A 13,846-nucleotide genomic window follows, 5' to 3' on the forward strand; every position below is an offset into this window, starting at 1 on the left:
AATCAATTCTATTTCTGTACACTAGCATGGAGCAATGTAAAAATGAAATTAATAAAACAATTCAATTTATGATAGCATCAATAAATAAAATGTTTAAGTATAAATTTAGCAAAAAACTTCAAGACTTGTATACTAAAAACCAAAAACATTGTTGAAAGAAATTAAAGCAGATCTTAATAAATGGAAAGACATTCCCAGTTCATGGATTGGAAGACTTAATATTGTTAAGGTGGAAATAATTCCCAAATTGAGCTCCACATTCAACTCAATCCCTATTAAAATTCCAGCTGCCTTTTCTTTGCAGAAATTATCAAACTGATCCAAAACTTCATGTAGAAATGCAAGGGACCTAGAATGGCCAAAACAATCTTGAAAAAGAGGCACAATGTTGTAGGATTCACTTCAATTTCAAAACTTACTACAAAGCTATAGTAGTCAAAACAGCATGGTACTTGTATTAGTCATGGTTCTCCAGAGGAACAGAATCAATAGCAGATACACACACACACACTGGAGTAGTAGCATAGTGGAGTAGTAGTCTAATTTCCTCCTAACAGTCATGGCCAATCACCTCAGCCAGTATAGTAACTCCCTTCTTTGCTTATTGATTCAGAGACATGAAGAGCACAAAATCTCTGGGTGGCAGTCTTAACTTCCAGTTTAATGGAATTGTTGTGTCTCCTGGTGGAAGCATTCCCTCCTCTGGAACTAAGACCTATAGGTCAGCGGACCATAAAGTTGTGGGAATACGAAGCAAAAACTTTGCTAATGGGTAATAGTAAGTGATGCCACTCCCATTTCCATTCCCTGATTCTTGGACCTGTGAATCTGGCTGTCAGAGAAACGGCACCATATATTGGATGATGATTCAGAACATACACAGCCTTCTGGAGAACCTTGCCCCAGTCCTGCAAGATATTGCCACTAGCTGGTGCTATAACTGAATCTTCTAAAGGCCTTTTCACCATTCTATCAATCTAGCTTCTTCAGGATGGTGGGGAACATGATAAGACCAGTGAATTCCGTGAGTATGGGCCCACTGCTATGATTCTTTTGCTGTGAAGTGAATTCCTTGATCTGAATCAAGGCTGTGTGGAATACTGTAACAATGGCTAAGGCATTCTCTAAGTCCACGGATGGTAGTTTTGGCAGAAGCATTATGTGCAGGGAAGGCAAATCCATATCCAGAGTAAGTGTCTATTCCAGTAAGAACAAAATGCTGCCTCTTCCATGATGGAGGTGGTCCAGTGTAATTAGCCAACCACCAGATAGCTCATTTATCACCCCCAGAGAATGATGCCATATTGGGGACTCAGTGTTTGTCTCTGCTGCTGGCAGATTGAGGACTCACTGGTGGCTGTAGCCAGGTTTGCCTTGGTGAGTGGAAGTCTATGTTGCTGAGCATGTGCATAACATAAAACATTTACACACACACACCTGGAAATAATGTTTAGCCAAATATCCTGGCATCCTGTAGTCCAGCCAAGTTGACACATAAAATTAACAATTACAGTATTGGCCTAAGGATAGATGAATAGATCAATGGAATAGAATTGTTTAGAAATAAATCCATTCATTTACAGTCAATTGATTTTTGACAGATGTGCCAACCATTCAGTGGGGAAAAAATAGTCTTTTCAACAAATGGTGCTGGGACAATTGGATAGCCACAGGCAGAAGATTGAAGTCAGATGCCTAACTCTTGCCACATGCAAAAGTTCTTTCACAATGGATCATAGACCTAAATGGAAGAGCTAAAACTATAAAACTCTTAAAAGAAAACATAAGAATAAATCTTCGTGGCATTAGATTAGGCAGTGGTTTCTTAGATATGACACCAAAAGTACAATTGAAAAGAAAAAAAAGATAAATTGGGCTTCATCAAAATTTAAGACTTTTGGGGCTGGCCCCATGGCATAGTGGTTAAGTTTGGCACACTCCATTCAGCAGCCCAGGTTCACAGGTTTGGATCCTGGCACAGACCTACACCACTTGGTAGCCATGTTGTGGCAGGGACCTACATATAAAGTGGATGAAGACTGGCACAGATGTTAGCTCAGGGCTAATCTTCCTCAAGCAATAAAAGAGGAAAATTGGCAACAGATGTTAGCTTAGGGCTAATCTTCCTCAGCAAAAAAAAGTTTAAACTCTTGTGCTTCAAAGAACACCATCAAGAAAGTGAAAAGATAACCCACAGAAAAATATTTGGGAGAAAATATTTGTAAATCATATATCTGGTAAGGATTTTGTATCCAGAATATATAAAGAACTCTTACAACTTAACAACAAACAGACAAATAAGCCTATTTAAAAATGAGCAAAGGATTTAAACAGACATTTCTCAAAAGAAGATATACTAATGGACAATAAGCACATGAAAAGATGCTCAGCGTCATTGGTCATTAGAGACATGCAAATCAAAACCACAATGAGGTAGCATTTCACGCCCATTAGGATGGCTATAATCAAAAAGAAAGATAATAGCAAGTGGTGACAAGGATGTGGGGAAATTGGTTTATTGCTTATGGGATTGTTAAATGGTATGGTGCACCCACTTTGGAAAATAGCTTGAGAGTGCCTCAAAATGTTAAACATAAAATTATCATGTGACCCAACAATTCCACTCCTAGGTATGCACCCAAAAGAAATGAACATAAATCCATACAAAAACTTGTACACAAATGTTCAAAACAGCATTATTCATACTGTCCCCAAAGTGGAAACAACTCAAATGCCTATCAACAGATGAATGTATAAATGAATGTAGTATATTCATAAAATGAAATATTATCCAGCCATGAAAAAGAATGAAGTACTGATGTATGCTACAACATGGATGAACTTTGAAAACATTACGCAAAGTCGAAGAAGCCAGTCAGAAAAGACTACATATTGTAAGATGGTTGCACAACTCTGTAAACATGTTAAAAACCACTGTATTGTACATTTCAAAAGGGTGAATTTTGGGGCCAGCCCCATGGCCGTGTGGTTAGGTTCATGCACTCCACTTCGACAGTCTGGGGTTTGCTGGTTCAGATCCTGGGTGTGGACCTAGCACCATTCGTCATGCCATGCTGAGGTGGTGTCCCACATAGAAGAACTAGACAAACCTACAACTAGGATATATAACTAGGTACTGGCGGGGTTGGGGAAGGAAAAAAAAGAGGAAGAGTGGCAACACATGTTAGCTCAGGGCCAATCTTCCTCACCAAAAAAAGCAGGGGGGATGAATTTTGTGTTATGTGAATTATATCTCAATAAAACTGTTATTTAAAAAAATGTTTACTCCATCTCTCAATGATGCCAGCTGTCTGAGGATGATAAAGGGAGTGAAATGACTATCAAATATTTTTAATATCAGCCCATCGTTGAATGAGATTTGCAAGAAATGTGCACTATTATCATGGTCCAAAAAGCCAAAAGCATGACACACATTAGTTTCAAGGGCCACAAAATGGCTAGAGTTGGCTGATCAGACTAGAATAGCAAAACCATAATTTGAGAAAGAGTCAATGCAATGAGACACTAATGGAAGTCCTCAGAAGGGATCAAAGGTCTGCTGTCATCAATTCTACAGGAGCCAGTAGGGTTAATACCCAGTGCAATATAGCTTCATTCACCTTAAGACAAATAAGCCAACTTTTGGCAGAAGTCACAAGTATGGCATGCAGTGGTAGCTTCTGCATCAGAAACATAGAGTCCTTTACTTTGTGCCCAGTCCATGATGTGCTGCCATGTCCAATGTGATGATGGATCTAGGTAGCAGCTGTGGCAATCTGTGTGGTGCAGGCTTGATCAGTAGCTTGATTCCAGTTGGTCTCATCAAAGAATGAGCCCTGATTGTGTACATCAGATGAGTGATGCAGACTGTTTGATTGACATCTGTAATTTGTTTCTATAGTTCATGACCCAAAGAGGGGTGCCTTTAATCTGCCAGTCTGTAGTCTTCCAAACAGCAGATCAGACAGCTAGGCCATTGGCAACAGCCCAAGAGTCAGTAAAAATATAACACGACGAGTCCTAAGGTAAAGGTGATGGCTTTAATTTCAGCTCATTGTGCTAATTGGCCCTTACTGCAGTTGGCATTTGAGAATTGTCACTTGGGCCAACCGTCCAGTGGACACCATCAGCTTTTGTTTTAGCAAAACCATCAATGAACCAGGTTTAGGCATTTAGGAGTACCTCTGTAAATCAAGGACCCAACTGAGCCAGTGAGGGGAGAAAGTTTTCACGTAAAGCCAATGTGTCACTAGGGCCAGCCTAGCTGCGCTCTTGAGTACAGATCTTCCTCAACTTATGATGGGATTACATCCCAATAAGCCCTTTGTAAAGTGAAAATATTGTAAGTCGAAAATGTATTTAATACACCTAACCTACCAAACATCATAGTTTGGCCTAGCCTACCTTAAACATACTCAGAACACTTACATTAACCTACAGTTGGGCAAAATCATGTAATACAAAGCCTATTTTATAATAAAGTGTTGAATATCTCATGTAGTTTATTGAATACTGTACTGAAAGTGAAAAACAGAATGGTTATCTGGGTACAGATGCCAGCATATCGGTTGTTCACTCTCATGATCGCATAGTTGACTGGGAGCTACAGCTCACTGCCACTGCTCAGCATTTAGGGAAACTATCACATATCACTAGCCCTGGAAAAAATAAAAATTCAAAATATAAAGTATGGTTTCTACTGAATGCATATCATTTTCACATGATCATAAAGTTGAAAAATCATAAATTGAACCATCCTAAGTCAGGGACCATCTGTATGCCATTTCTATTTGAATAGTGAGGTCTGTTGGCCCCATTCCTGGTTAGTTGTAAAGTTCTTGTTGATCCATGCAAAATGGAACTATCAGGCTGAAGAGTCACACAGCCTCTATAGGTCAGGCATTTAGTTTCAACCTGGGCTCAGTAGGAGGTAACAGTTGCCTTTTCTTTTAAAAATTATTTTATTGAGGTCATATTGGCTTACAACACTGTAAATTTTTTAGGTGTACATCATTGTATTTCAGTTGCTGTATGAACTGAATCATGTTCACCACCAACAGTCCAGTTTTTATCCGTCACAGTTCATATGTGCCCCTTTACCCCTTTCACCCTCCCTCCATCCCTGTCTGCTCTCATAACCACTAATCTGTTCCCCTTATCCATGTGTTTGTTTGTTTAGCTTCCACATATGAGTGAAAGCATATGGTATTTGTCTTTCTCTGTCTGACTTATTTCACGTAGCATAATACCCTCAAGGTCCATCCATGTTGTCCCAAATGGCACGATTTTGTCTTTTTTTATGGCTAAGCAGTATTTCATTGTATATTTATGCCACATCTTCTCTATCCATTCATCAGTCGATGGGCACTTGGGTTGCTTGCACGTCTTGGCTATTGTGGATCATGCTGCAATGAACATAGGGGTGCATAAGTCTCTTTGAATTGTTGATTTCAAGTTCCTTAGATAAATACACAGTAGTGCGATAGCTGGATTGTATGGTATTTCTATTTTTAATATTTTGAGAAATCATTGTACTGTTTTCCATAGTGGCTGTACCAGTTTGCATTCCCACCAGCAGTGTATGAGGGGTCCATTTTCTCCATATTGTCTCCAACATTTGTTGTTTTTAGTCTTGGTAATTATAACCATTCTAACACGTGTAAGCTGATATCTCATTGTAGTTTTGATTTGCATTTCCCTGATGATTAGCAGTGTTGAACATCTCTTCATGTGCCTATTGGCCATCTGTATATCTTCTTTGGGAAAATGTCTGTTCATATCCTCTGCCCATTTTTTGATCATTTTGTTGTTTTTTTCTTGTTGAGTTGTATGAGTTCTTTATATATTTTGGAGATTAACACCTTGTTGGATATATGATTTGCAAATATTTTCTACCAGTTGGTGGGTGAAGGAGACCTGGCATGAAATGTGGTTGTTCTTGCACGCGAGGCATCCACAAGACTGGCTGGACTTTTCTGCAAACAGAATGTTCTGCCTGGTGAACTCACAAGGCCCCAAGAAAAACATTGCTTGCAAACAAGAATGTTTTATCAGCTCCTCAAAAGGAGCAAGCCTGGGACCTTGGGAGTTTGAAACATTATGAAGGAACCTGTTATGAACAGATGTGTAGGGGAAAGGTCATTATTGTGGGACGCTTGCGCAGGTTTAGGTCGCTGACTCACTGCTTTGGCAAAAGGCCGGCTTTGTTTAGGGGCTACAAGAATAAAGAGCCCAGCTAGCTCGGGGTATAGAATAGAGAGAAGACTACTACACAGCAACCGGTGTTCGTGTATTCATTTCGTCAGCAACATCTGGCGCCCAACGTGGGGCACGACCAGACTGAAAGGGTAAGCACCCCGGGTATTGCGAAAGGGGGACTTTCAGGATCTGACGAAACCGAAAGGGACTTCACCCCGGAAAAGTGAAAGGGGGACTTTCGGGAATAGGCACATCTCGTCGCGGGGCTCGACGAGACCGAAAGGGTAAGCACCCCAGAAAAGTGAAAGGGGGACTTTTGGGAATAAATAAATCATGGGGAATTCTAATTCCCTAAGGTCACAGTATTTAGACCTCATAAAGGGACTCCTTAAGTCCATCGGGATGAAAGCGTCCTCTCGGCGCTTGAATGAATTATTTCTGCATATTGAATGCCATTGTTATTGGTTTCGTCATCAGACAAAGGCTCAGTTAAATTTGGGGGAGTAGAAGCAAGTTCAAAAGGAGTTGCGGAAGCAACATCAGCGGGGAAACGTTATGTCTCTTAAACTTTGGACTCTATGTAGTGCCATTACTCAGGCGCTTGAAATTTTTGAAACAGATAGTGAGGTTAACTCCCGTCCTAGTGAGGCTCATTATGAGGACGTTCCGGTGGAAGGAGGAGATGAAAAGGAGGGGTCTTTCCCTCCCCCTCCGCCGGAGCCTCCTGATGGGATTTTTTAAGTCTAGCTCAGATTCTGAGGAAGATAGTGATGAGGAGAAAAAAGAAGATAAATTGATTTCCAAAATGGCTACTGCCTTGAAACCTCAGCGGCAGGGCACTTGTTTCAATTGTGGGCGGTGTCTGGACATTTGACTGTATGGTAATAATTTTACCTTAAATGTGTCTCAAAGTTCTAGATCTTTTTCAGGTTCATCTGCATAAGAATAACACCTACACTGCAACTGCTTGTGTCAAATTTCCCTATTCCTTACTATCAGGGAAAATTATGTTAAATGTTACAGAGGGATATGTAAATTGTACTGCTGCTTGTGTCTTTACTCAATGTGTAAACAAAACTTGGTGGGAGACAATCGAAAATACCAACAAATCTGTAATAATTGTAAAAGCTCGTTCCAAGCTTTGGATGCCTATTAATCTGACACATCCTTGGTCTGACTCTATTGCTGTTTCACATCTGTATGATGCCCTTCAAGTTGTTCTACATCGCTCCCGTCGACTAGTGGGATTGATCGTCGCGACTATCCTTGCGGTTGCATCCGTTACTGCGATGGCCGCTGTGGCCAGCCTGGCACTGCAGCAAGAGATACAAACTGCGGACTTTATCAGGGAATGGCATAAAGACTCTCATGCCTTATGGCAACAGCAAAAGGACTTAGATGCTCAATTAGCTACTGATGTAATTAACTTGCAACATACTGTATCTTGGTTAGGGGATCAACTGACAGTTCTTGCTACCCGCAGTATATTGAAATGTGATTGGAATTCTACACAAATGTGTGTCACCCCACTGCATTTTAGCATGTCAGAAGGATGGGAAAAGATTAAGCGCTCTTTACGGGGTCATCAGAATTTAACTGCAGAGATAATGCAACTTGAACAATCGATTGCAGACACTTTCAGTAAAGAATTGCCTAAATTGACTGGCGATGACCTGTTAAAGGGACTGCAGGAGGGGAATTTTAGGATTCTTTGTTCTATTTCTGTGAAGAATGTCATGGGGATTCTGATTGGGACTGCACTGAATCTGTAGGTTGCTTTAGGTAGTATGGACATTTTAACTATGTTTATTCTTCCAATGCATGTGCATGGAATATCTTTCCATTTCTTTATGTTATCATCAATATCTTTCAACAGTGTCTTATAGTTTTCAATGTATAGGTCTTTCACCTTCTTGGTTAAATTTATTCCTAGATATTTTCTTTTTGTGTGATTGTAAATGAGATTGTATTCTTGACTTCTTTTTCTGTTAGTCCATTATTAGAATATAGAGATGCAACTGATTTTTGTAAGTTGATTTTGTACCCTGAAACTTTGGTGTAGTTGTTGATTATTTCTAATAGTTTTCCAATGGATTCTTTAGGGTTTTCTGTATATAAAATCATGTTGTCTGCAAACAGTGGCCATTTCACTTCTTCCTTGCCAATTTACATACCTTTTATTTCTTTTTCTTGCCTAATTACTCTGGCCAAAACCTCCAGTACTATGTTGAATAAGAATGCTGAAAGTGGTCACTCTTGTCTTGTTCCTGTTCTCAGAGGGATGGATTTCAGTTTTTCCCCATTGAGTATGATGTTGGCTGTGGGTTTGTCATATATGGCCTTTATTATGTTGAGGTACTTTCCTTCTATACTCGTTTTCTTGAGAGTTTTTATCATAAATTGGTGTTGTATCTCATCAAATGGTTTCTCTGTATCTATTGAGATGATGATGTGGTTTTTATTCCTCATTTTATTAATGTGGTGTATCACATTGTTTGCTTTGTGGATGTTGAACCATCTCTTCATCCCTGGTATAAATCCCACTTGATCATGGTGTATGATCCTTTTAACTATTGCTGTATTCAATTTGCTGACATTTTGTTGAGGACTTTTGCATCTATGTTCATCAGCGATATTGGCCTGTAATTTTCCTTCTTTGTGTTGTCCTTATCTAGTTTTGGTACCAGGGTGATGTTGGCCTGATAAAATGTCTTAGGAAGTGTTCCATCTTCTTCAATTATTTGGAATAGATTGAGAAGCATAGGTATTAAGTCTATGAATGTTTTGTAGATTTCTCCAGAGAAGCCATCTGGTCCTGGAATTTAATTTTTTGGGAGGTTGTTGGTTACTGTTTCAATCTCTTTACTCGTGATTGATCTATTCAGATTCTCTATTTCCTCTCAATTCAGTTTTGGGAGGTTGTATGAGTCTAAGAATTTAGCGATTTCTTCTAGGTTGTTCAATTTGTTGGGATATGGTTTTTCATAGTATTCTCTTATAATCCTTTGTATATCTGTGGTATCTGTTTTAATTTCTCTTCTTCCGTTTCTAATTCTATTTATTTGAGCCTTCTCTCTGTTTTTCTTAGTGAGTCTGGCTAAGGGTTTGTCAATTTTATTTATCTTCTTAAAGAACCAGCTCTTAGTTTCATTGATCCTTTCTACTGTTTTTTGGTTTCCATTTAGTTTATTTCTACTCTAATTTTCCTTATATAACTCCTTCTGCTGATTTTGGACTTTGTTGTTTTTCTAGTTCTGTTAAGTATACTTTAAAATTGCTTACTTGAGATTTTTCTTGTTTGTTAAGGTAGGCCTGAATTGCTGTGAATTTCCCTCTTAGGACCACTTTTGCTGCATCCCATATGAGTTGGTATGATGTATTTTCATTTTCATTTGTCTCCATATATTTTTTGATTTCTCCTTTAATTTCTTCAATGATCCATTAGTTGTTCAGGAGCATGTTGTTTAGTCTTCACATATTTGTCACTTTGCCAGCTTTTTTCTTTTAGTTGATTTGAGTTTCATAGCATTGTGGGCAGAAAAGATACTTGGTATGATTTCAATCTTCTTAAATTTATTGAGGCTTGCCTTGTTTCCCAACATATGATCTATCTCTGAGAATTTTACATGTACACTTGAGAAGAATGTGTATTCTGCTGTTTTTGGATGGAGTGTTCTATATATATTTATTAAGTCCATCTGGTCTAGTTTTTCATTTATTCCACTATTGTCTTGTTGACTTTCTATCTGGATGATCTATCCATTGATGTAAGTAAGTAGAGTGTTAAGGTTCCTTACTATTATTGTGCTACTGTTAATATCTCCTTTTAGATCATTTAATAGTTGCTTTATGTACATTGGTGTTCCTGTGTTAAGTGCATACATATTTATAAGTGTTTTGTCCTCTTGGTGGAATGTCCCTTTTATTATTGTATACTGCCCCACTTTGTCTCTTATTGCCTTTTTCATCTTGAAGTCTACTTTGTCTGATATGAGTATGGCAACGCCTGCTTTCTTTTGTTTGCCATTAGCTTTCAGTATTGCCTTCCACCCCCTCACTCTAAGACTGTGTTTGTCTTTAGAGCTGAGATGTGTTTCCTGGAGGCAGCATATTCTTGGGTCTTGTTTTTTAATCTACCCGGCCACTGTGTGACTTTTGATTGGAGAAGTCAATACATTTACATTTAGAGTGATTATTGATATATGAGGGCTTAATGCTGCTATTTTATCATTTTTTTTCCAGCTGTTCTGTACTTCCCTTGTTTCTTGTCCTGTGTATTTTGGACTGCCAGTTCAGTTTATTGGCCCTCTATGATGGTTTCTTCAGTTTTCTCTTTATCATTTGTGTCTCTGTTCTGATTTTTCGTTTAGTGGTTACCATTAGGTTTTATAAAAGTTCTCATAGATGAGACAGTCCATATCTGATAGCCTCTTATTTTCTTAGTCTAAGCAGTTTCCATCCCTTTCCACTTCCCTGTCTAAGTTATTGTTGTCACAACTTATTCCATCTTGTGTTGTGAATTTGTGGTTAAAATGAAGTGGTTATATTTATTCTTGATGTTTTCCTTTCCTTTATCTTTAATGTTATAATTAAGTGTTTGCTAACCAGTTCTCTAGCTGCAATTTTCTGATTTTATCTGCCTATTTATCTCCTTGCTCAAGGTTTTGTAAACCCTCTTTGTTTTTCAGGTATGAGGACCTTCTTGATCCTTTCTTATAGGGTGGGGTCTTGTGGTGATGAACTCCCTCAGTTTTTGTTTATCTGGGAAAGTTTTAACTTCTCTATGATATCTGAAAGATAGTTTCAATGGATAGAGTATTCTTGGCTGAAGGATTTGTCTTTCAGAATTTTGAATACATCATTCTGCTCTCTCCTAGCCTCTAAAATTTCTCCTGAGAAATCTGCTGAAAGGTTAGTAGGGGTTCCTTTGTAGGTTATTTTCTTCTGCCTTGCTGCCCTTAACATTTTTTCTTTGTCATTGATTCTTGCCAGTTTTACATATGCCTTGGAGAAGGTCTTTTTACATTGATGTAATTAGGAGCTATAGTAGCTTCTTTTACTTATATTTCCAGCTCTTTCCCCAGGTTTGGGAAGTTCTCAGCTATTATTTCTTTTAAAGAGCTCTCTGCTCTTTTCTCCCCCCTTCTCCCTCTGGACTACCTACAATCCTTATGTTGCATTTCCTAATTGAGTTGGATATTTCTCAGAGATTTCTTCATTTTTTTTTAGTCTTAGTTCTCTCTCCTACTCTGTCTAAAGCATTTCTATATTTCTGTCCTTTGCATGCATGTTGCCTAAATTGCTAATTCTTTCCTCCATAATTTCAGCTCTGTTATTTAAGGACTCCAAATTTTTCTTTATCTCATTCATTGTGTTTTTTATCTCCAACATTTCTGAATGGCCTTTCTTTATAGTTTGCATCTCTTTTGTGAAGAATTCCTTCTGTTCATTAATTTTATTCATGATTTCATTGAACTGCCTTTCTGAGTTTTCTCATAACTTGTTGAGTATTTTATGATAGCTATTTTGAATTCTCTGTCATTTAGATTGTTACTTTCTGTGTCTTCAGGTTTGATTTCTGGGTGTTTGTCTTTTTCTTTCTGATCTGAAGTGTTAATATACCTGTTTATACTATTTGACAGGGTGGATTTGTGTCTTTGCATAGTGGTAGTATCTGGTCACAGATTCCACCTGCTGCCACTGGAGGGGGGTGTTGCATGAGCTGTGTATTCTGAGGCCACCAAAATCCCTGGCTGCTGTGCCTGTCCAAGCCTGGGCCACAGTGGCACAGTGGGCTCTCCCACCAAATGAGTAGGCTATCACGTGGGGGCTCAGGGCTGCTACTGCTTGCTCCCACAGTGCCACTGAGGCATGCTCCCACCTTCAGGACAGCAAGCAGTACTGTGGGCCTTCTTGGCAGCTGAGAAGTTGTTCGTCCTGGAATGCAGATTGCAACCACCTAATCCTAGGTCACACTGGCCATTGTGCTTAGTGGGCAGGGCTTCCCCACTAGATCTGAGCCTGGGCCACTCCCTGGGACCACAGCAGCACTATGGGCTCTCCAACTGGATGGGAAAGCAATCACATGGGGATTCAGGGCTGCTATAATCTGTTCCTGCAATCGCACTAAGGTGCACTCCCACCCTCGGGGCCACAGCTGTACAATGGGTGCTCCAGCTGGGAAAGCAGTCACATGCATGTAAAGGGCTGCAAGGGAGCTGGAGAATGCTCACTTATCTCACCACCTCCCAGGGATAGTCCATCCACCTTCAGATGTATAGTCTTGTGGGTCTCTCAAGTGTCCTATTGTGCTGTGTGGGTATCCTCCATTGATCAATGAATGTCCATTTTGTGTAGTTTGAAGGGGGAGAAATAAAGGAAATAGTTCATTCTGCCATGTTGCTGACATCACCCCAGGACCTCCTGGTATTTCAATTTTTAATTTTTTGAGAAATCTGTATACTGTTTTCCATAGTGGCTGTATCAGTTTGCAGTCACACCAGCTGTGTGTTAGGGTTCCCTTTTCTCCACATCCTCTCCAACATTTGTTATTTCTTGTCTTGTTGTTTACAGCCATTCTGATGGGTGTGAGGAGATACCTCATTGTAGTTTTGATTCCCATTTCCTTAATAACTAGTGATGTTGGACATCTTTTTTTGAGCCTGTTGGCCAACTGTATGTATTCTTTGGAAAAGTGTGTGTTCATATCCTCTGCCCATTTTTTGATCATGTGTTTTTGTTGTTGTTGTTGAGTTGTATGAGATCTTTATATATTTTTGAAAATAACCCCTTGTCAGATACGTGATTTGCAAATATTTTCTCCCAGTTGGTGAGTTGTCTCTTCATTTTTTTGATGGTTTCCTGTGCTATGCAGAAGCTTTTTAGTCTGATGTAGTCTATTTGTTTATTTTTCCTTTTGTTTCCCTTACCTGAGTAGACATGGTGTTTGAAAAGATACTGCCAAGACCAATGTCAAAGAGCATACTGCCTATATTTTCTTCTAGGATTTTTATGGTTTCAGTTCTTACTTTCAAGTCTTTGATCCATTTTGAGTTAATTTTTGTGGATGGTGAAAGATAACGGTCTACTTTCGTTCTTTTGCATGTGCCTGTCCAGTTTTCCCAACACCATTTATTGAAGAGATTTTCCTTTCTCCAGTGTGTGTTCTTGGCTCCTTTGTCAAAGATTAGCTGTCCATAGATGTATGGTTTTATTTCTGGGCTCTCAATTCTGTTCCACTGATCTGTATGTCTGTTTTTCTGAATAGACTAATCACAAGGAAAGAGATTGAAGCAATAATCAAAAACCTCCCAAAAAAACAAAAGTCCAGGACCAGATGGCTTCTCTGTTAAATTCTACCAACATTCAAAGATTTAATACCTATCCTTCTCAAACTATTCTGAAAACTTGAAGAGGGCAGGATGATTCCTAACCCATTTTATGAGCCCAACATTACCCTGATACCAAAACCAGACAAGAACAACACAGAAAAGGAAAATTATAGGACAATATCACTGATGAACATAGATGCAAAAATCCTCAACAAAATATTAGCAAATCAAATACAGCAATACATTAAAAAGATCATACACCATGCTTAAATGGAGTTTATTCCAGGGATGCAGGGGTGGTTCAACATCCATAAATC

The 13,846-nt window shown here is 39.0% G+C and overlaps 1 protein-coding gene across 4 annotated transcripts in view; it reads left to right on the forward strand.

Moving 5' to 3' along the window:
- ASIP (agouti signaling protein) overlaps positions 1-13,846 on the forward strand; it is a 117,287-nt gene that overhangs the window by 46,405 nt on the left and 57,036 nt on the right. The window contains exon 1 of one of the 4 annotated variants that reach the window (XM_023625920.2): positions 6,239-6,347. The exons of 1 other annotated variant lie outside the window; for it this stretch is intronic. The gene's annotated coding sequence lies outside the window, so the exon portion shown is untranslated. Of the gene's footprint in view, positions 1-6,238; positions 6,348-6,377; positions 6,483-13,846 lie in introns of those variants that run through there. 2 more of the 4 variants (XM_070246851.1, XM_070246852.1) reach the window with 2 other exon arrangements.

Source organism: Equus caballus, chromosome 22 (genome assembly GCF_041296265.1).
Source record: "Equus caballus isolate H_3958 breed thoroughbred chromosome 22, TB-T2T, whole genome shotgun sequence".
Lineage (NCBI taxonomy): Eukaryota > Metazoa > Chordata > Mammalia > Perissodactyla > Equidae > Equus > Equus caballus.